The following is a 24,740-nucleotide window of genomic DNA, read 5'->3' as shown; positions in this document are numbered from 1 at the left end:
ATATGAGAGCTGGACCATAGAGAAAGGCTGAGCACCGAAAGATTGATGCTTGAAGACTCTTGAGAGTCCCTTGGACTGCAAGGAGATCCAACCAGTCCATCCTAAAGGAAATCAATCCTAAATATTCATTGGAAGGATTGATGCTGAAGCTGAAGCTCTAATACTCTGGCACCCTGATGTGAGGAGCTGACTCATTAGAAAAGATCCTGAAGCTGAGAAAGACTGAAGGCAAGAGGAGAAGGCAGAGGATGTTGGATGGCATCACCAACTTGATGGACATGAGTTTGAGCAAGCTCTGGAAGATGGTTAAGGACAGGGAAGCCTGGTGTACGTACTGCAGTCCACGAGGTCACAAAGCGTCAGACACAACTGAGCCACTGATCAACAACAACAATAATACAGAGTATTATGTTATCTACAAATAATGACAGTTTTACCCCTTCCCTTCCAATGTGCATACCTTTTCTTTTTCTTGTCTGACTACTGTGGCTAGGACTTCCAATACTATGTTGAAAAGAAATGTAAGACTGGGAACCCTTGGATTGCTCATAAACTAGCAGGAAAGCTTTCAGCTTTTCACCAGAGTATTATGTTGGCTGTGAAGTTGTCATAAATGGCTTTTATCATGTTCAGATATGTTCCCACTATACCCACTTTGGTGTGAGTTTTTATCACGAATGGATGTTGAGTTTTTTCTGCACTTATTGAGATGATCATGTGGATTTTGTCTTTTCTTAACGTAGAGTGTCACATTGATTGATTTGTGTATGTGAACCATCCTTGTTCACATACCCTGGGATAAATCCAATCAGTTTGTAGTGTATTTTTATGTATTGCTGGTTCTGGGTTGCTAATATTTTATTCAGAATTTTTGTATCTATATTCATCAAAGATACTGGCCTGTAATTTTCTTTTTTGGTTGTGTCTTTGTCCGGTTTTGGTATTAGGGTGATGGTGGTGTCATAGGATGACTCTGGGAGTGTTCCCTCCTATTTAATCTTTTGGAAGACTTTAAGAAAGATCGGTATAAGTTCTCTGTATGTTTAGTAGAATTTCCCAGTGAAGCCATCTGGTCCTGAACTTTTGTTTGCAAGGAGTTTTTTTTTTTATTACAGATTCTATTTCACATCTAGTGTTTGGTCTATTCAAATTATCTACTTCTTTTTGATTAAGTTTTAGTAGGCTATATGCTTCTAGAACTTGTTCATTTGTTCTGGGCTGTACAATTTGCTGGTATATAATTGTTCATAATGTTATCTTATGGGTTTTTGTATTTCTATAGTATCAGTTGTTACTTTTCTTCTTTCGTATCTTATTTCTTTGGGTTTTCTCTCTTTCCTTTTTGGTGAGCCTAGCCAGAGGACTGTCAAATTTGTATATCCTTTCACAAAACCAGCTGTTGGTTTTATTGATCTTTTCTATTACTTGTTGATCTCTATTGTATTTGTTTCCACTCATATTAATTTCCTTCCTTCTGCTGACTTTGGGTTTTGTTTCTTTTTCTAATTCTTTTAGGTGGTAGGTTGGATTATTCATTGAGATTTTTCTTGTTTCTTGATTAAAGTCTATATCACTATGAATTATATCACTATGTTTCATCAAACTACTTCTGGGCACCCCACGGATTCTGTAAGACTCTGTTTTCATTGTCACTTGTCTCACAGTATCAACTGATCGCTTTGCTCTCACTGCTGACCCACTGGTTTTCAGTAGCATGTTATTTTTTATTGCATCTAACATGAATGTCATAGGTACTCTAATATCTATCTACCACAAAAAGAAAAGGGCTTTCCAATCCCTGGGTTGATATCCCCTGGAGAAGGGCATGGCAACCCACTCCAGTATTCCTGAATGGAGAATCCCATGGACAGAGGAGCCTGGCAGGCTACAGTGCATAGGGTCACAAATAGATACAACTGAAGCAACTTAATACAGGATCACAGCACACAAGGGGAAAAAAACTGATCTAAACAAGCAAGAAACTCTAGTAGTCATTCGCTTTAATAAAAAAATATTCAAAAAAATCAACCAGTGCCAGTTTTCATCCCACTTTTCAGTGGGCAATTATGCACACGCACACACAGGCACCAATGGTGTCGTGCATTTCCTTATAAACTATATAAACAAAGTAACCACTCATTCTCACAGTCACAGGAACTTGAGGGAGACTATTTTACTCTAAGTTTCAACGCAATTAGAGATTCCCAGCTCCTACAGAATTATCTTTCAGTTAATTTGAATATAAGAACATTTCTCTTCACTCTAAAATAGGATGCTTTAATTATTGCTTACAAACAATTAAATCCAGGCAGAAATTCAAATTCTAAATTAAGACTATCACTTAACTATTGTTTTATGGAAAATGAGCAAAGCATTCCATTTCATCCAAAATTGCATATACTGAATCTAATTACACATTTTAAAAATACAAAGATATGTTGTGAACATAGCGACGGCTACTAGTCAGTATTTAATGACATGATTCAACAAGGAAAACAAATTTTACTTTGAATATAAAGGTTACACACTTACAGCTATTATTTGAAAATGTAGTTTTGCTATATAACTTATGTAAAGGTAAAACATGCCCTACAAACAATTACACTTAATTTTATGAAGCTCTGACTTATACCGTTATCAATTTTAGGTAAAATTCAAAAACATTAACATATGATTCAAGAAATAAGATCAATAAGGGTACAAAGTACTGATAGCATTGAGAAAATTATACCATACTAACTACAAAAGGGACTGCCTAACAAACTTGTGGATATCATGATAGATATTCTGGTCTGAGAAAACATTTCTAATGCTATAACTGTATCATAAGAAAGGCAAGAAATCATCAGGTCTCAAGGCAACATGAATAAAGGTGGAGGCTGTACCCTGCACATGGACATATGGCCGAAAGAAGCAAAGTGGGGACTGAATCCAGTTTGTTCTCCACTCTCTAAACCCTGAACCCTGGCAGAGAGCATCATCCATCTAAAACTGGGAAAAGAGCTTTTTTTCTAACTCTGCAAGGGCTAGCTGTGGCCTGGCTATAGCAAATCCAAACAACTACCTTTTAGAAAACTTAAAACAACTGAGATACTAAATACCGTGTCCTTTCTAAAATCGTAACACCAAAATGTCACTTCTCATTATGAATTTATTTTGAATGTTTCAGGTCAAATCATTAATATGGCAAAACATAAACAGGTTGAGGAGAGAGGAAAAAATCATCTAAAACTCATAATTAAAAAATAATCATGAGAAATAAAAAAACACACTGGATACATTAAAAACAGAGTATACATTGAAAAAAAAAAATCAGTGAACCTGGAAACATGACATTAACTATTCAGATCATGAAAGGGGGTGGTGAGTCAAGGGCCAAAAGACACAATCTCAACTGTATAACTGAAATTCCAAAATATCACCTAGGATTAGTGGATACTTGGAAGAAACAGTGGCCAATGTTTCTAAATTTGGTTACCAAAAAACCCTCAAAAACACTAAAACATCATTTTCTCAAAGAAAACTATATGAAGGCATATAATTGATAAAAAATTATAATCAAATGACATCATAATCACAATCACTGAAAAAGCTGTAAGACTGAAGAGCAATCGAACAAAATAGACAGTTTACATATGAGGTAACAAAAAATAACAGCAGACTTTCTGTCGGGAACTACACAACTTATTTCAGAAATGACTTCACAACATATTACCAGAGATAAAGAGGGCTATTTCAAGTCAGAAGACTTAATTCATCAAGAATATATTTAAAAAAGCAGGTACCTATTAATAGAGCTTCAAAATACATGAATCAGTAAGTGAAGGGAGAAAAAGACAAATTCACAATTAAAGTTGAAGATTTCCAAACCTTTCTCTCAGCAATTACTACAACAAATAGAAAATCAGAAGGGACAAATCTTGAAGAACACTACCAATCAATCTGACTAATATTTTTAGAAAGTTCCACTCAACAACACAGAATACACATTCTTATTAAGCATACACAAAACATTTGTTTACAGACAACATTCTGCACTCTATAATAAACAAAGGAAGTATGTTATTGAACCACAACAGAATTAAATTAAAAATCTATTAGAGAAAAACATCTAGGAAATTAAGGATCTATTTGGAAATTATATAGGTCCAAGAAACAAATCACAAAGGAGCTTAAGAATTCTTTGAACTCCATGTGAACAAACACATATAAAGATACTCTATATGATGCAGACAGAGAAAAAATTTTAAATATTAAGTGTTCCTTTAGAAAACAGGGGTCTGAAATACTAGAAAGAAAGGATATCACTATAGATCCTTCAAACATTAAAAGAATAAAGAAATATGAAACTTCATGCCAATAAATCAGACAACTTAGGTAAAACAAATTCCTTAAAAGACACATAAACTAAAGCTATTCAAAAAAGAATATATATCTGAATAGGCCAATATAAATTTATTCAATCAAATAAATTGAATTCACAGTTTAAAATCTTCCCACAAAGAAACTCCAAGGCCAGAGATCTACTTTGGTGAATTCTACCAAACACTTGGGTAGCAAATCATGCCAGTATAATTGCTATGAGAACTCATGAACTGTATAAATGGACAAAAAGATATGACACCGAAGGATGAGTCCCCCAGATCTGAAGGTGTCCAATATGCTACTGGGGAAGAGTGGAGAGCTACTAATAGCCCCAGAAAGAATGACGCAGCTGAGAAAAGCAAAACAATGCTCTGTAGTGGATGTCTGGTGATCAAAGTAAAATCCAACGCTGCAAAGAACATTATTGATAGGAACCTGGAATGTTAGGTCCATGAATCAAAGCAAATTGGAGGTGGTCAAGCAGGAGATGGTAAGAATAAACATCAATATCTTAGGAATCAGTGAACTAAAATGAACGGGAATGGGTGAATTTAATTCAAATGACCATTATCATCTACTACTGTGGGCATGAATCCCACAGAAGAAATGGAATAGCCCTCATAATCAACAAGAGAGCCCAAAATGCAGTATTTGGGTGCAACCTCAAAAATTAGAGAACGATCTCAGTTTTTTCCAAGGCAAAACATTCAACATCACAGTAATTCAAGTCTTAAAGAAGATGGGAATACCAAACCATCTTCCCTGTCTCCTGAGAAACCTGGCTGTGGGTCAGGAAGTAACAATGGGAAAATTGACTGCGTCAAGATTGAGAAAGTGGTACGACAGGGCTGTCTGCTGTCACCTTATTTGTTTAATCCATATGCTGAGCACATCAGGAGAAATGTCAGGTTGAATGAGTTACAACCTGGGATCAAGACAGGCAGGAGAAACACCAGCAACCTCAGATATGCAGATGATACCACTCTAATGGCTGAAAACAAAGAGGAACTAAAGAGCTTCTTGATGAGGGTGAAGGAGGAAAGTTAAAGAGCGGCTTAAAATTAAATATTAAAAAACTAAGATCATGACATCCATCTCCATTCCGTTCAGTTCAGTTCAGTCGCTCAGTCGTGTCCGCCTCTCCGCGACCCCATGAATCACAGCACACCAGGCCTCCCTGTCCATCACCAACTCCTGGAGTTCACTCAAACTCATGTCCACAGAGTCGGTGATGCCATCCAGCCATCTCATTCTCTGCTGTCCCCGTCTCCTCCCACCCCCAACCTTTCCCAGCATCAGAGTCTTTTCCAGTGAGAAAACTCGTCGCATGAGGTGGCCAAAGTATTGCAGTTTCAGCTTTAGCATCAGTCCTTACACCCAGGATTGATCTCCTTTAGAATGGACTGGTTGGATCTCCTTGCAGTCCAAGGGACTCTCAAGAGTCTTCTCCAGCACCACAGTTCAAAAGCATCAATTCTTTGGCGATCAGCTTTCTTCACAGTCCAACTCTCACACCCACACATGACCATGGGAAAAACCATAGCCTTGACTAGATGGACCTTTGTTGGCAAAGTAATGTCTCTGCTTTTTAATATACTATCAAGGTTGGTCATAACTTTCCTTCCAAGGAGTAAGCGTCTTTTAATTTCATGGCTGCAATCAGCATCTGCAGTGATTTTGGTTCCATCTCCATTACTTCATGGCAAATAGAAGGGGAAAAGGAGTAGTGACAGATTTCCTCTTCCTGGGCTCTAAAATCATTGCAGATGGTGACTTCAGCCATGAGATCAAAAGACGTCTGCTTCTTGGCAGGAAAGCTACGACAAACCTAGACAGTATGTTGAAAAGCAGAGACATCACTCTGCTGACAAAGGTGCATATAGTCAAGACTATGGTCTTCCCAGTGGTCACATACGGTTGTGAGAGCTGGACTGTAAAGAAGGCAGAGTAGCAAAGAACTGATGCCTTTGAATCGTGGTGCTGGAGAAGACTCTTGAGAGTCCCTTGGACAACAAGGAGATCAAACCAGTCAATCTTGAGGGAGATCAACTCTGAGTACGTGTTGGGGGTACTAATGCTGAAGCCAGAAGCCCAGTATTTTGGTCATCTAATGCCAAGAGCTGACTCACTGGAAAAGTCCCTGATGCTGGGAAAGATTGAGGACAGAAGGAGAAAAGGGCATCAGAGGATAAGGTGGCTAGATGGCAACACCAAAGCAACAGACATGAACTTGGGCAAACTTCAGGAGATGGTGAGAGACAGGGAGGCCTGGCACACTGCAGTCCATGGGGGTCACAAAGAGTTGGATATGAGTGGTGACTGAACACTACTACCAAACACTTAAAGAAGAACAACTACTATATGAAAACCTTTCAAGAAAAAAATCTTTCTAACTCACTCTATTATCCTGATATAAAAACCAGACAGACGTTATTTTTAAAAAACTACATACCAATCTTGAGAAAGAAAAACAGGGCTAGAAGGGTCAACCTTTCTGACTTTAGACTATACTATAAAGCTATAGTCATCGAGACACTGTGTTACTGGCTCAAAAACAGAAATAAAGACCATAAGAACAAGATAAAAAGCCTAGAGATAAACCCACACACCTAGGGGCACCTTATCTTTGAAAGAGGAGGCAAGAATATACAATGGAGAAGACAGCCTCTTCAATTAATGATGCTGGGAAAACTGCACAGCTACACATAATAAGAACGAAATTAGAACATGTCTTAATGTCATATACAAAAATAAACTCAAAATGGATTAAAGACCTAAATGTAAGGTCAGACACTGTGAAACTCTTAAAGAAAAGCATAGGGAGAACACTCTTTTACATAAATTACAGCAAGATCCTCTTTGATCCAGTTCCTAGAGTAATGGAAATAAAAACAAAAATAAACAAATAAGACCTAATTAAACTGAAAAGCTTTTGCAGAGCAAACGAAACTATTATAAACAAGATGAAAATACAACCCTCCCTCCCACACTGGGAGAAAATAATCACAAATGAAGCAATGGATAAAGGAGTAATCTCCAAAATACACAAGCAGCTCATGCAGCTCAACTTCAGAAAAAATAAACAACTCAATAAAAAAATGGGCCGAAAACCTAAGCAGACTTTTCTCCAAAGACAAACAGATGGCCAACAAACACATGAAAAGATGCTCAACATCACTCATCATTACAGAAACACAAATTAAAACTACAATAAAGTATCACCTCACAGTGGTCAGAATGGCCATCGTCATAAAATGTACAAAAAATAAATGCTGGAGAGGATGTGAAGAAGAGGGATCCCTCTGGCACTGCTGGTGGGAATGTAAATTGATACAGCCACTGTGAAGAACAATATGGAGATTCTTTTAAAAGCTAGGAATAAATTTACCATATGAACCAGCAACCCCACTACTGGGCATACACCCTAAGAAAATCATAATTCAAAAAGACATAAATACCCCAGTGTTCACTGCAGCACTATTTACAATAACCAGAACATGGAAGCAACCTAGATGTCCATCAACAGAGGAATGGATAAAGAAGTTGTGGTACATATATAGAACAGAATATTGCTCACCCATAAAAAGGAACAAAACTGAGTCAGCTGTAATGAGATGCATAAACCTAGAGTCTGTCATACAGAATGAATTATTGCATATACATGGAATCTAGAAAAATAGCACTGACGAACCTATCTGCAGGGCAGAAACAGAGATGCAGATATAAACAGACTTGTGGACACAGTAGGGGAAGGAGAAGGTGTGACCAATTGAGAGAGTAGCACTGACATATACACACTACCGTGGGTAAAACAGTTAAGCCAGTGAGAAGCTGCTGCATAATACAGGGAGCTCAGCTTGATGCTCTGTGACGACCTAGGCGGGTGGGATGTGAGGAGTGGGAGAGGGGCTCAAGAGACGGGATATATGTATTCAGTTCAGTTCAGTCCTCAGTCGTGTCTGACTCTTTGCGACCCCAATGGACTGCAGCACACCAGGCCTCCCTGCCCATCACTAACTCCCGGAGTTTACTCAAACTCATGTCCATTGAGTCGGTGATGCCATCATCCAACCATCTCATCCTCTGTCATCCCCTTCTCCTCCTGCTTTCAATCTTTCCCAGCATCAGGGTCTTTTCCAAGGAGTCAGTTCTTCACATCAGGTGGCCAAAGTATTGGACTTTCAGCTTCAACATCAGTCCTTCCGATGAACAATCAGGACTGATCTCCTTTAGGATGGACTGGTTGGATAGCCTTGCAGTCCAAGGGACTCTCAAGAGTCTTCTCCTCCTTTGAACACAGTTCAAAAGCATCAGCTCTTCAGTGCTCACCTTTCTTTATAGTCCAACTCTCACATCCATACATGACTACTGACAAAATCATAGCCTTGACTAGATGGACCTTTGTTGGGAAAGTAAAGTCTCTGCTTTTTAATATGCTGTCTAGGTTGGTCATAACTTTTCTTCCAAGGAGCAAGGGTCTTTTAATTTCATGGCTGCAGTCACTATCTGCAGTGATTTTGGAGCCCAAAAATATAGTCTGTTGCTGTTTCCAGTGTTTCCCCATCTACTTGCCATGAACTTCATTTTTTGAATGTTGTTTTAAAGCCAACCTTTTTACTCTCCTCTTTCACTTTCATCAAGAGGCTCTTTAGTTATTCTTCACTTTCTGCTGTAAGGGTGGTATCATCTGCATATCTGAGGTTATTGATATTTCTCCCGGCAATCTTGATTCCAGCTTGTGCTTCATCCAGTCCAGCATTTCTCATGATGTAGTCTGCACAGAAGTTAAATAAGCAGGGTGACAATATACAGCCTTGACGTACTCCTTTTTCTATTTGGAACCAGTCTGTTGTTCCATGTCCAGTTCTAACTATTGCTTCCTGACCTGCATATAGATTTCTCAAGAGGCAGGTCAGGTCGTCTGGTCAGGTAGTCTGGTATTCCCATCTCTTTCAGAATTGTCCACAGTTTATTGTGATCCACATAGCCATATTGACAGCTGATTCATGCTGTTGTACAGCTGAAACCAACACAACATTATAAAGCAAATACCCTACAATTAAAATTTTTTTAGAAAACTACAAACCAATGTATGCCATGAACATATATGAAAGCATCTTTCATTAACACAAATCTGAACTTATACAACAATTTATATACAACATATATACATTGTTGTACAACGTACTTAATGGTAAAAGACCTAAGATCAGGAGTAAGGCAACAATGTCAGCTCATCACTTCTATTTAACACTGCACTGGGACTACTAGGCAGTGCAATAAAGAAACAAAAGAAATAAAAGGTATAAAAATTGAAAAGGAAAAAGTAAAACAGTCTATTTACAGACAAGATGAGGGTCTGCCCAGAACATCTGAAAGAATCCAGGAAACTGCCTCCAGAACTAGTGAGTTTAGCAGAATCATAAATTACAAGGTTTTATGCCAAAATCTATTATATTGCTATATACTAAAAACAGTTGGAACTGATATTACATAACCATGTATAACAACATAAAAATGGTAAACAGAGACCAACAATATATATGTAATACCTTTACAGTGAAAACTGCAAAATACTGTTGAGAAAGTAAAGACAACTTAAATGGGGAGAGATACCAACTTCACGCATCAGAAGACTCAACATCCTTAAGAGGTTAATTTGCTCCCAATTAGCCTCCATGATAAAAGCATTCATAATCAAAATCTTGTTAAGGCTTCTCTGCAGAAAATGACAAGGTAATTCTAAAATACATAGAAATGGAAAGGACTTAGGCTAGAAAACAACTTTGAAACAAAAGAGCAAAGGTGGAGGGTTTACACTACCTGCTTTTAAGACTTACATAAAGCTATGATAATCAGGACAGTAATGTCATAAGGATAGATACATAGATCAACAGATATAATAGGGTTATGAAATAGACCCATATATAATGTCAACTGAATTTCAACACAGTTGCCAAGGTAATTCCGTAGGGAAAATACAACCTTTTCAATAATGCTTCTTGAACAATTTGACTTTCATAGGCAAAGAAATAAATCTCATCTCTTACATAATACATTAAAATTAACCCAAATGAGATAAAAGACTTAAAATGTAAGAGCCTAAGGCAGTTTCAAGACTTGAAGAAAAAAAAAATGTAGGGAAAATATTGCCCAATATCTGTGCCAATTCCTCCAATTTCTACTTCAAATTAGGGCAGAATCATTAGGGAAAACAAATCTGAGGTTCTTAAGTCAACATTTGAAACTACTCAAAAAGAAAGAGCATTTCCCTCTAAGTACTCAGTAACTCCAAGCCAAGCAGTTCTTAATTCAATCACAACTCTCAGAACCATGCAAAGCCTGCTATAAAGAATAATCTTTAGAACTGAGTAAAAGAAGTTATCATAGACGATTCCCTGGAGCAAATATAACAGCTAAAGTTATGCTCATAGCCACCACAGAGGTTCAGAGAAGATACGGAAATATAGGAAAATTAGAGGGAAAATTCTCTGGAATGGAAGTGGCTAAATTCCTGCAGTGCTTTAATTCAAATCATGGAGTGTTGAGCTATTAGTGAACAAAATATATATATATGAGAAATATAAAAAAGATGAGAAAAAAAAATCAAACACTGAAAGATTTATAGAAAACTAAACAAGATTTATATTTTAAAATGTGAATTAAACTTCATCTTCCCCATTCTTCCTATGTACATACAAGTTTTCAACAATACTTTTCAATTAAAAAAATATTACCTTTTCCCCTGGCTCCCTAACCTGAAGAATATCATAAAATGGGTTGTTCTGCAGTCAAGATTTAACAAGAAAAATGTATGGCCATTGGAAACTGATACAGGAATAAAGTATTATAAGAAAAAACTCATTTTGTAAGTTCATAAAAGTTTTTTCTACCACTGAAGGAAAAATTTAAACCTTACATTAAGCAGCAAAACTATTCTTAAAATGAAAAGAATAATAACAACAGAAAATATTTTAAATACCTTTCACAAGACTTACTGACAAAACCATCAGACTTGTTCAATTATATCTAATAGAATGTCAATGTGAACATATTATGACACACCAAAAACCATCCCCTAATGTTATGTGAAACTATATTATTTTATAATGTTCTAATATTACTATAACTCACTTCTATATTATAATATTACTATAACTCACTTCTCTTCCATTTTGAACAGAAAACAGAATTCAGGTGAAGTTTCTCTTATGAAAGCTTTTTGAGAACTACACATCTTACTCACATATTGAAACAATTAACCTAGGCCAATGTAAGTTTTTAAATCAAAATAGCCTACTCTAGAACTCTGCAAATACGGGCGGTTGAGTTAAGGCAAAAAACAAGTCACAAAAAGAGCTCACATGTTAAAAAGATTTCTTAAATTTGCTTAATTTTTTCCTTCAATCCTTCTATCTTTCAAGAAATATGGCTAGACCTGTCCACTTTGTCTTTCATCTGAAAATCCCTCTATTCTGCCAACTTATTGTCTCAGTAAATATGAACTATATATTTTCTTTATTTTCAAATACGTGTAATTATCAAGGAAGATGAAAGTGGAAAAGATGTAAAAGTTTGGAATCATCTAAGCAGTGTCACTATTCAAGAAACTGTCACCATACAGTATTACATATATTGTGTGTATGTGAATATCAGACTGGATTTTACAAATTTCCTTAATTAATCTACATTAATTCCCAACGTAAACTCCAAAATGACTGTTATTCAAGCTCACAAGACAGTCGATTTTTTTCAAAAACATTCCCATTGTGTTTACTTCATAACATAGAAAAATGAAAAAAATGTCTTACTAGAAGTGATGTATCAGCAAAAATTGCACTTAGATGTGATCCTTGCAGAAAACTCTTCTTTATTCCTTTTTCACAAAATCCAATTCCTTAATAAATAAAAAAATATTAAGTAGGTTATTATTAACTCTAAAACAAAATTAAATGTAATTTCATTACTACAAATTTTAACACTCAACACTACCCCTGGCAGATAGTTCCACAAATACTTATTGAACAGAAAAATAATTTTTAAAATTTTAATTTTTAATTGGAGGATAATTGCTTTACAGTGTTGTTGGTTTCTGCCAAACAACAATGTGAATCAGCTGTAAGTATACATATGTCCCTTCCCTCTGGAGCATCCCTCCCCGCCCCATCCCACCTCCGAGATCATCACAGAGCACCAGGCTGAGCTGTGTTATACAGTAACTTCCCACAAGCCATTTATTTTACATGCAGGAATGTATGTTTCAATGCTACTTTCTCAATGCATCCCACTCTCTCCCCACTACTGTGTCCACAAGTCCATTCTCTACATATGTGTGTCTGTTCCTGCCCAGCAAACAGGTTCATCAGTACCATGAAAAATACATCTTTACAAGTCTGTTGTTTTATCTGGCTAATAAAAACATAATGTTAGCCAACTGGGCATTTCTAATGTCACTAATCCAATTTTTCAAGTTTTCTTATATGTTCAGTAATATTCTATCCATGCCAAGGTTGACAAATTGGTGTCCCAGGTCCCATTTTCCTATCCTCTGTATCCCAAGATATACTTTATACTTAAATGGTACGCAGAGCCTACTGAACTTATGTTCTCATAAAATAGTTGAAAATATTCACTGTATTACATTCTCATTTAGGAAAAAAACTGTGAAAGGGTCAGTGACTTATACTGCCATAAAATATGTATGTAGTCAATGAAATTGCATATACTTAAGAGTTTTCATTCTTTTAAAGGGAACAACGAAAATGAACATAAAACGCCAAAAACAAGTATGAAACTGAATAATGTCTATTATTCACATTAATAAAGGAACACTGCTGCTGCTGCTGCTAAGTCACTTCAGTCGTGTCCAACTCTGTGCGACCCCATAGATGGCAGCCCACTAGGCTCCCCCATCCCTGGGATTCTCCAGGCAAGAACACTGGAGTGGGTTGCCATTTCCTTCTCTAATGCGTGAAAGTGAAGTTGCTCAGTTCAGTTCAGTCCCTCAGTCGTGTCCAACTCTTTGCGACTCCATGAATCACAGCACGCCAGACCTCCCTGTCCATCACCAACTCCCGGAGTTCACTCAAACTCATGTCCATTGAGTTGGCGATGCCATCCATCCATCTCATTCTCTGTCGTCCCCGTCTCCTCCCACCCCCAATCCCTCCCAGCATCAGAGTCTTTTCCAGTGAGTCAACTCGTCGCATGAAGCTCAGTCGTGTCCAACTCCCAGCGACCCCATGGACTGCAGCCTACCAGGCTCCTCCGTCCATGATATTTTCTAGGGAAGAGTACTGGAGTGGCTTGCCATTGCCTTCTCCAAAAGGAACGCTAGTGAATGCTAATCAATGGTGTAGTATATAAAGAATCATCCAGTCTTGTTACACTTGGAATTAGAAGCAAGACCGGGGTCTCCTGCATTGCAGGTGGCTGACAGCTATGAGGGAAGCCCCAGTAGCAAGACATTTAGGTAGAAAGAGAAAGATGTAAGCCTCTCCTCACCCTGGTTGGCCAGGATCAATTATAATGTTAATCCATTCAACTGGTGTAAAAAGTAACTGCAATTTTGCATTGTTGAACTTTGCTGTTTGATATTGCAATACATTTTTAAATAAATGTGGGTAAAGTTATACATCATTTTAATATGCATTTCTCACTTTTTTTTTGCTAATGAATTATTACTTGTTGTGTTGTTGTTCAGTCACTCAGTTGTGTCTGACTCTCTCCAACCCCATGGACCACAACATACCAGGCCTCCCTGTACTCCACCATGTCCCTGAGCCTGCCCAAACTCATGTCCATTGAGCCAGTGATACCATGCAACCATCTGGTACTCCATTATCCCCTTCTCCTCCTCCCTTCAATCTTTCCCAGCATCAGGGTCTTTTCCAATGAGTCGGCTCTTCACATCAGGTGGCCAAAGTATTAACTGGAGTTTCAGCTTCAGCATCAGTCCTTCTAATGAACATTCAGGATTGATTTTCTTTAGGACTGACTAGTTTGATCTCCTTGCAGTCCAAGTGACTCTCCTTTCAAGAAGCAATCATGTAATTTCATGGCTGCAGTCATGGTCCACAGTGATTTTGGAGCCCTAGAAAATAAAGTTTATCATTGTTTCCACTGTTTCTCCATCTATTTGCCATGAAGTATTGGAACTAGATGCCATGATCTTAGTTTTCTGAATGCTGAATTTTAAGCCAGTTTTTTCACTCCCCTGTTTCATACTCATCAAGAGGCTCTTTAGTTCCTCTTCGCTTTCTGCCATAAGGGTGGTGTCATCTGCATATCTGAGGTTATTGGTATTTCTCCTGGCAATCCTGATTCCAGCTTGCACGTCATCCAATTCAGCGTTTCGCATGATGTACTCAGCATATAAGTTAAATAAGCAGGGGACAATATGCAGCCTTGACATACTTCTTTCCCAATTTGGAACCAGTCCGTTGTTCTGTTTTGCCTCTTGACCTGCATACAGGTTTTCAGAGGAGGCAGGTAAGGTGGTCTGGAATTCCCATCTCTTGAAGAATTTCCCACCGTTTGTTGTGATCCATAGTGTCACAGGCTTTAGCGTAGTCAATGTAGCAGAAGTAGATATGTCAATGAAGTAGATGTTTATGTCAAAGTAGATGGTAAGTCAATGAAGCAGAACTAGAAGATTCACTGAGCATGGCCCTGCCCACTAGGGCAAGACTCAGTTTTACCCACAGCCAGTTCCTCCCATCAGGAAGCTTCCACAAGCCTCTTATCCTCATCCATTAGAGAGCAGAGAGAATGGAAACCACAATCACTGAAAACTAACCAAACTGATTACATGCATCACAGCCTTGTTTAACTCAATGAATCTTTGAGCCATACTGTGTATGGCCACTCAATTACAGACGGGTCATGGTGGATAGTTCTGACAAAACATCCACTGGAAAAGAGGAATGGCAAACCACTTCAGCATTTTTGCCTTGAGAACCCCATGAACAGTATGAAAAGGCAAAAGATATGACTCACTGTGTATTTTATATTTATTTTAGACTAGGGAAAAGATGTTAGACCAAAAGCAAATTCAACTGATTTTTTTATTCGAGTTCAAAATGGGTCGTAAAACAGCAGAGACTACTTGCAACGTTAACAACACATTTGGCCCAGGAATTGCTAATGAACGTACAGGGCAGTGGTGGTTCAAGAAGTTTTGCTAAGGAGACAAGGGCCTTGAAGACGAGGAGCGCAGTGGCTAGCCATTGGAAGTTGACAGTGACCAACTAAAGGAGAAGTTGCCACAGAATTCAATGTTGACCATTCTATGGTCATTCAGCATTTGAAGCAAACTGGAAAGGTGAAAAAGCTCGATCAGCAGGTGCCTCCTGAGCATACCAAAAATCAAAAGAGAACATCATTTTGAAGTGTCATCTCTTATTCTACACAACAACCATGAGCCACTTCTAGATTGGATGGTGACATGCAACGAAAAGTGGATTTTATACAATTGGCGACAACTAGCTCAGTGGATGGACCAAGAAGAAGCTCCAAAGCACTTTCTAAAGCCAGACTTGCACCCAAAAAAGGTCATGTCACTGGTGGTTTGCTGCCCGTCTGATCCACTACAGCTTTCCGAATCCTGGTGAAAGCGTTACATATGAGAAGTATACTCAACAAATCAATGAGATGCACAGAAAATTGCAATGCCTGCAGCCAGCACTGGTCAAAAGAATGGGTTCAATTCTTCTCCATGACAACACCCAACTGCTCGTCGCACAATCCACACTTCAAAAGTTGAACGAATCGTGTTACAAAGTTTTGCCTCATCCGCCACATTCATTTGACCGCTTGCTGACCAACTACCACTTTTTCAAGCATCTCGACTTTTTGGAGGGAAAATGCTTCAACAACCAGCAGGACACAGAAAAGAGTTCCAGTAACTTTCAAAAGTTTGTCCGAAGCATGGATTTTTATGCTGCAGAAATAAACAAACTTATTTCGCATTGGCAAAAATGTGTTGAGTATAATGGTTCCTATCTCGATTAATAAAGATGTGTTTGAGCCTAGTCATAACGATTTAAAATTCAAGGTCCAAAACCGCCAATTACTTTTGTACCAACCTAACAGCAATTTAGAATTGCATGACTCAGTAATTATGGCAATCCCCAAGTAAATCTGCTTCATCAACTGAAAATGGTAATTTCTCCACACAAATATCAATATTTTGAATCTTATTCAGTACTATTAATTATTATGAAACTGCAGTTTTGTTTCTAACTGAAATGTACACCCCTTTTAGAGGCAAGGGGAAAGCCACAAGATGCCAAATATTCATTTTATATAAACAAATTAAGTAATAAAAACTTGAACTTTAAAACACACACAACTGTCTTTTGTTTTCTGTGAGGTTAAAAGGAGCTAGCAACCTGATTTCTGCTTTCAATCTAGTTATACTGAAATACAGAACTCAGAAAAAGGTCCTCAAATACAGTTACAGTACTAACTTCTAAAATCTAATAATTCAAAATGAAACTATTTTTCATGTGTTCTCAGCCTAAACAAATTATTTTAAATGTATTTTGACACTAGATTTGTGTCAGTGTCACAGAAGGAATTAAAGTTTAGCAATCTGACCCTTGGTAAATAACTTATTAAATACAAATTTGATGATTACACGCATGGTACATATTCTTACATCAAAAATATTAGTTTCTCAATTCTATAAGTTAACTGTTATTGGCAAATTTGTTTTATATACAGTTCTAAAATAGTTGCTAAAAGGCAATATTCTAAAAACCAAGTTCTTATAGTTTATAACAATCTATAATGAAATATACCCTCACCCTCAAAAAATAAAACCAAAACTAAAATGTTAGCGGTTCAGCCAGTTATCATTAAGTTTCACATACTGAATATCCAAAATCCCATTACTCTGTCCAGGCAACAGCTAGACAGCTGGTACCTCTAACAGCCATCTTTCCCTAACCTGGTCCCAACCAATTTCCTAGCACCTTCTACTTCTATTTCCTTCTCCCTCAACAGTTAACGCTGTTGTTAACCTTGATTACAAGCTATCGCAGTCCAGGGTAACAATGGCTTGTTGTTTCATTCAAGTTGTGACCTCTGACTGGAAACAGTTTTCCTCCTCGTCTCTTAGGTAGACCAAATGTCCAGTTCAATGACACCTTCTGTGAAGGCATCCTCAGGTATCCATTACCATTACCATCACTTACAGGGGGGCAAACTAAGTACAGTTTTATAGGTATGAGTCTATTATACTATATGCTTATTTAAGAGAAGGAACTTTTTTGTACTTTATTCATTTCTGTTTCCCCAATATCTAGTCAATATCTGGCACACAATTCAGCATACATTCAGAAAACATCTACTAAGCATCCAATATATTCCCGACACTTTTCTAGGTGCTAGGAATAAAATTCTATATCTATTCCTGACTTAAGGGAACTTACATTCTTGTGGAAGTGACGTGCTGCTGCTGCTGCTGCTAAGTCACTTCAGTCGTGTCCGACTCTGTGTGACCCCACAGACGGAGGCCCACCAGGCTCCCCCGTCCCTGGGATTCTCCAGGCAAGAACACTGGAGTGGGTTGCCATTTCCTTCTCCAATGTGTGAAAGTGGAAAGTGAAAAGTGAAAGTGAAGTCGCTCAGTCGTGTCCGACCCTTAGCGACCCCACGGACTGCAGCCTACCAGGCTCCTCCATCCATGGGATTTTCTAGGCAATAGTACTGGAGTGGCTTGCCATTGCCTTCTCCGGAAGTGACGTGCAACACATAGTAAATACAGGATATATAATATACAAGCAGGTTAGTGTAAAGTCCTTAATGAGAAAAAAAAAGTAGAAAAGAAGTACTATCATAAGGAGGGGATTAAAATTTGAGGAAATGTATACAGGAAAGGCCTAACATAACAATGATTCTAACTAAAATGGCAGCAATAATACTTGAGTATTTACCATATACTAATCAGTATCCTAACTGCTTTACACATATAAAGTGATGTAAAGCTAACCATAACCTCATTATTAGCCTCAGGAGGAAACAAATACTAAGAAGCAACTAGCCAAAATCATAAAGCTAAGTCAATAAGGCGGTAAAGCCAGGATGAGAACCCAGGAAGGTTTTTAACAGCTATGTATAACCACGTTCAGTTAATGCTTGTGCTGAAAACATTCAGTAAATGAAATAAATGAATGTATAGTACAACAACAGACTCAAAAGACAGCAAAGTATATCACCCTCAGAGGGCTAATACATTTGAGCAGCTTCAGAAATACAATGCATACATCAATACCCATGAAGACATCCTGACAAATGACAGGTCAGTGCTTGATACAAACAAAAAATGATAAGCACTGATCATTTCTCTACAACCTTAAAAATACATTTTAAGTTTCTATATTACAATTACCATAACTAAAAATTACACAAACAGTATCACAAAAATCACATGGAGATCATTAAAAAAAAAACCTTTTAAAAAGGGTTCCCTAAAATAAGTAAGTTTTTTGAAGGCATTATCATTTCAATGATAATTAAATGTTGAAATTCCTATTTTATACTGTAGCACAAGTTATTGTCATCTTCCAGTTTTCTGTATCAACAAAAAGAGTTAAACAAAATGACCAAGGTTCAAAACTCCTTTCTTCAAATGTCCCAAACATGCTTTATCAAGCAGACAAAATCCAGTACAACTGTTGTTGCGGAAGACCTGAATGACCTAAATTAAGTGATCTGTTCCCTTCCTCCTATCTCTTGCCATATTAGCTTGTTATTTAAGTGTCTAATCAGTGAATGTAAAAAAACTAGAAAGCAAAGTGAAACCAAAGCGCTGATAACACAACACTAGTTTCAAATCTTGAGGGCCTAAGAAGTATCTCCTCAAATCTTGATTAAAATTATTGCTACAACTATGAAGCAAATTACTCTTTATGTTTGGAAATTATCAACATTTCTGCATATTTTGAGCATAAAATTTGAGCATATCACACTATCAAAAAAAAGAGTTGTTTATGTAAAAACAGTTTGAAGAGTCAATCCAGATTAAGACAAAAATAAAAAAGGGAAAAAAACCCAAAAGTAACTGTCTATAAACACAATACAAGGTGTGTATTTGCTGAGATATGAATTTAAAATACATTTCAAATTTCAGGTTACCAGAGGTTACATAAGATTTGGAGATGTTCACATTTCAACCAGAAGGGAGAAGGATCTCACTGAAACCTGGGGCAATCAGTGGAAACCAAAGCAGAATGACCCTTTTAGTGGGAGTTGCTGCTAAGTCACCTCAGTCGTGTCCGACTCTGTGCGACCCCATAGACGTCAGCCTACCAGGCTCCCCCGTCCCTGGGATTCTCCAGGCAAGAACACTGGAGTGGGTTGCCATTTCCCTCTCCAATGTGTGAAAGTGAAAAGTGAAAGTGAAGTTGCTCAGTCATGTCAGACTCGCAGTGACCGCATGGACCGCAGCCCACCAGGCTCCTCTGTCCATGGGATTTTCTAGGCAAGAGTACTGGAGTGGCTTGCCATTGCCTTCTCCATTTAGTAGGAGTGCTAACCTACTTTTCCATAAGAAACTGAATACACCACCAAAACGAATTAAAACCTATTGAGAAGAAACCAACAAAATTCACACAACAGCATGATGAATGTCCAAGAGTCAATTGAAACTTACTAAACATAAGAAAATGGAAAAATGTGTTAACATATGAAGGGGAAAATTTTTGAGAAAAGAAAACAGACCCAGAAACAAGAAAAAGATGATATTCTCAAAGATATAAACTTTAAAATGCTGCAAGTATATTAAAGGATTTAATGAAAAATAGAAAGAAAAAAGATAATTACTTTGAAAAGAATCAAAGGAATCTCTAAAGATGAAAAACACAGTATCTCAAATAAAAAAAACTGGATATACTTGGCAACAGATTCAACAGTGCAGGGAAAAAAGATCCCTAAACTGAAGATGTGAAAATAGAAACCAAAAAAAGAAATGAAGAACAGAGCATCAAGTACCTGCTAGAATATCAAGGGCAGTCTAAAAGTGGTGTAATTGTAGTCCCAGAAGGATAGGGAGTCAGAAAAAAATATCTGAAAAAATAAAGGCAAAAGAACGTCCAAATTTGAGAAAAACTAAACCTGTATACTCAAGAAACTCACTGAACAAAAAACAAGCACAAAGAAACCATATCAAAACATTTAATAATCGAACTGCTAAAATCCATTAACATTAAAAAAAAAAAACTTAAAAGCAACCAAAGTAAGGGAAAACTTGTCTTAACAAGTTTAAACAAAGGAATAATGCCTTTAAAGTGCTAGGGGGAAAAACCTGTTAATTAAAATCGACATAAAGCAAAAAATACCCTTCACAGATGAAGGACAAATAAAGACACTTTCAGATATACAAAAGCTCACAACCTGTCACCAGTAGGCCTGCTCTACAAGGAATACTGAAAGAAGTTCTTCAGGAAGAACAGTAGAACTGTACAACCAAGTGAACATAAACTATGGACTTAGTTAATAATAATGCATCAATATCAACTGTAACAAAGGTAACACACCAATGCAACATGTTAATAATAGGAAAAGGGGAGAGAGAAAGAATGAGAGACAAGTATTAATATATGAGAACTCTGTACTTCCTGTTCAATTTTTCTATAAATCTGCAGATAAAAACATATTTTTACACAAAGGAAGACCAACAGAAATGATTATGAGCTTATTTTCTTTTAATTTTTAAAAAGATACTAGTTTGTAAAGTAAAAGTAGCAACAATATATAAAAATAATAACATGCAGCATAAAACAGATGATGAAAATAGCACAAAAATGAAGGGGAGAAATTTTATTTCCAAATTGGAAACCAAAATGTCCATGAAAGGTGAATGAACAAATTGTGATGTAAACATATAAATGAACACTAGGCAACAGTAAACTGGAACAAAGTACTGATAGACATAAACATGGATTAACTGCAAAAACATTTCAGTGAGGGAAAAAATCCAGACACAGAACACATATTGTATGATTCGATTCAGGAATACATTTGCAAAATTTTGAGAAACCATCAAATACATACGAAGGTCAAGCATTATAAAAACATATATACAAGACCAAGAACAATCAGCATTATCTTTTGAGTCTTAGTTTTCTCATCTATAAAACACTACAGTAATAGTTCATATACTTCATAAATTTAGTGATGAGAATTAAATAAGCATATATACTTAGCATATTGCCTGGCATACAGTACAAACTCAATAAGTGCTAGCTTCGTAAAGAAATAACCCAGAAAAGGAGGCAAACAGAACAGATGGAGAATGCCACTGGAAGTCAACTGGTCAGCAATATTCCTATTAAAAAATGATCACTTTGTTGAAGAAATCAGAAATCAAAAACTGTATACATGCGTGCGTGCGTGCGTGCTGAGTGTCTGACTCTTTTTGACCCTATGGACTGTAGTCTGTCAGGCTTTTTTGTCCATGGGAATTCTCCAGGCAAGAATACTGGGGTGAAAGACAGAAATATAGATCAACGGAACAAAACAGAAAGCCCAGAGATAAATCCAGGCACCTATGGACACCTTATCTTTGACAAAGGAGCAGAAAGACAATCTCTTTAACAAGTGGTGCTGCGAAAACTTGTCAACCACCTGTAAAAGAATGAAACTAGAACATTTTCTAACACCATACACAAAAATAAACTCAAAATGGATTAAAGATAAATATAAGACCAGAAACTACAAAACTTGTAGAGGAAAACATAAATCACATAAATCACAAAAACATAAGCATACACACGGAGGAAACCACAAAAACATAAATCACATAAATCACAAAAATGTAAAAGACATAAATTACAGCAAGATCTTCTATGACCCATTCCCCAGAATAATGGAAACAAAAGCAAAAATAAACAAATGGGACTTACTTAAGCTTTTGCACAATGAAGGAACTATAAGCAAGGTGAAAAGGCAGCCTTCAGAATAGGAGAAAATAATAGCAAACGAAGCAACTGACAAAGAATTAATCTCCAAAATACATAAGCAGCTCATGCAGCTCAACACCAGAAAAACAAAAAACCCAATCAAAAAGTGGGCCAAAGAATTAAACAGACACTTCTCCAAAGAAGACATACGGATGGCTAAGAAACACATGAAAAGATGCTCAACATCACTCATTATCAGAGAAATGCAAATCAAAAAAAACAGTGAGGTGTCAGTTCACATCAGTCAGAATGGCCATCATCAAAAAATCTACAAACAATAAATTCTGGAGAGAGTGTGGAGAAAAGGGAACCCTCTTACACTGCTGGTGGGAATGCAAACTGGTACAGCCACTATGGAGAAGTATAGTTCAGTTCAGTCGCTCAGTCGTGTCCGACTCTTTGCGACCCCATGAATCATAGCACGCCAGGCCTCCCTGTTCACCAACTCCCGGAGTTCACTCAGACCCATGTCGGTCGAGTCAGTGATGCCATCGAGGAGAAGTGTAGAGATTCTTTAAAAAACTGGAAATAGAACTGTCATGTGACCCAGCAATTCCACTGATGGGCATACACACCAAACCAGAATTGAAAGAAACACATGTACCCCAATGTTCATTGCAGCACTGTTTACAATTGCTAGGACATGGAAGCAACCTAGATGTCCACTGCCAGACGAATGGATAAGGAAGTTGTGGTACATATCAGTTATAAAAAAGAACACATTTGGGTCAGTTCTAATGAAGTGGACAAAACTGGAGCCTATTAAAGTAAGTTAGAAAGAGAAATACCAGTACAGTATATTAATGCATATATATGGAATTTAGAAAGACGGTAATGATGATCCTATACGCAAGGCAGGAAAAGAGACACAGATGTAAAGAACAGACTTTTGGACTATGTGGGAAAAGGGGAGGGTGGGATGATTTGAGAGAATAGCGTTGAAACATGTATATTACCATATGTAAAACAGATGACCAGTGCAAGTTCAATGCATGAAGCAGGGCACTCAAAGCTGGTGCTCTGGGACAACCCAGAGGGATGGGGTAGGGAGGAAGGTGGAAGGGGGGTTAAGGAATGGGGGACACATGTATACCTGTGAGTGAGTCATGTCGATGTATGGCAAAAACCACCACAATATTGTAAAGCAATTATACTCCAATTAAAATAAATTAAAAAAAAAAAAAAAAAAACTGGGGTAAAAGAAAACACTGGAGTGGATTGCCATACCTTCCTCCAGGGGACCTTCCCGGCCCAGGGATGGAAACCTCCTCTCTTATGTCTCTTGCATTAGGAGGTGGGTTCTTTACCACTAGCACCACCTGGGAAGCCCAAACACTGTACACAGCAAAAGCCAAATGAGACGTTTTGGAATATATTTGGAATCATTTAATATAATGCTAGAATTGAAAAAAAATATTATTAAGGCCTTAAAAGGATAGATTTATAAACACATAAAAAGATACTAAGCCACAAGAAACAATACCTTTTTGTTCATTTCACAGAACCAAGCACCGAAGGAAAAAAGTGATTTCAAGCACCCAGGAAACTAGGGACTCTTCCAAATACAGGAGGTAAGAAAGATGACACAAATGAGAGCAAGTGTGAACAAAAACAGCAAAGCAGGGTGTAGGATGGATGGATGGGCAGAACACAATTATGCACCACCTTGAAAACAGGAAAGTGTGTCAACCTAATACTACAAAAAATACAAAAACAAGACAAAGGCAAGACTAATCCTGTCGAGTGGAATAATGCACAATTCCAGTATCAGTATAATGTTAAAAAGCTGGGTTCTTATACAATGCCCACTAAAACACAATCTGTTACATTCTTAGCCAGCAAATGGAGAAGGCACATTTGCATTAAAATGTGATAGTATACTGATGCCAAGAAATGCCCATCTTCCTCTATGCCCTTCCACTTCCATCTGCCTCCCCCAAAGTACCCATTTACTCCAAAACATCTCTTCACACAGCCTCTGTTTAAAAATAAAAAAGGAAATAGCTTTGAGATATAATTCACATGCCACAGAATTAATACATTTCAAGTATATACACCTGAATGTTTTTTATATTCACAAGTATATAAAAAATTACTGGTGTGCAATCATCATCAGTAATTCTAGAATATTTTCATCACCCTTAAAAGAAACTTGTATCTCTCAGCAGTCACTCTCCACTCCCAATTCCCACCCCACACCCCAAGCCCTGCAGTGAGGCATCAACTTTTTGTCTCTCTAGAATTGCCTATTCCAAACATTTCATATAAATTGAACCATATTATGGTCTTCCATAACTAGTTTATTTCACTTAACAGTGTTTTCAAGATCCATTTGTTATAGCATGCATCAGTACTTCAACCCTTTTTATTGCCAAGTAATATTCTATTGTATGGAAATACCACATTTTA

General features: G+C 37.3%; 1 protein-coding gene across 9 annotated transcripts in view; it reads right to left on the bottom strand.

Annotated features, from left to right (window-relative positions):
* The window catches only part of MEF2A (myocyte enhancer factor 2A), a 201,386-nt gene that overhangs the window by 154,143 nt on the left and 22,503 nt on the right, over window positions 1–24,740 (bottom strand). For 8 of the 9 annotated variants that reach the window (XM_088829695.1, XM_055417703.2, XM_088829694.1 and 5 more), the window contains exon 2: window positions 12,177–12,262. The exons of the other annotated variant lie outside the window; for it this stretch is intronic. The gene's annotated coding sequence lies outside the window, so the exon portion shown is untranslated. The remainder of the gene's footprint in view (window positions 1–12,176; window positions 12,263–24,740) is intronic. 9 annotated transcript variants of the gene reach the window in all.

The sequence above is a fragment of the Moschus berezovskii genome, chromosome 21 (assembly GCF_049115385.1).
Source record: "Moschus berezovskii isolate FMDL1 chromosome 21, NW_MosBer_1.0, whole genome shotgun sequence".
NCBI lineage: Eukaryota > Metazoa > Chordata > Mammalia > Artiodactyla > Moschidae > Moschus > Moschus berezovskii.
The sequence above is the reverse complement of the archived record's forward strand: the minus strand, read 5'-3'. Positions and strand labels throughout refer to the sequence as shown.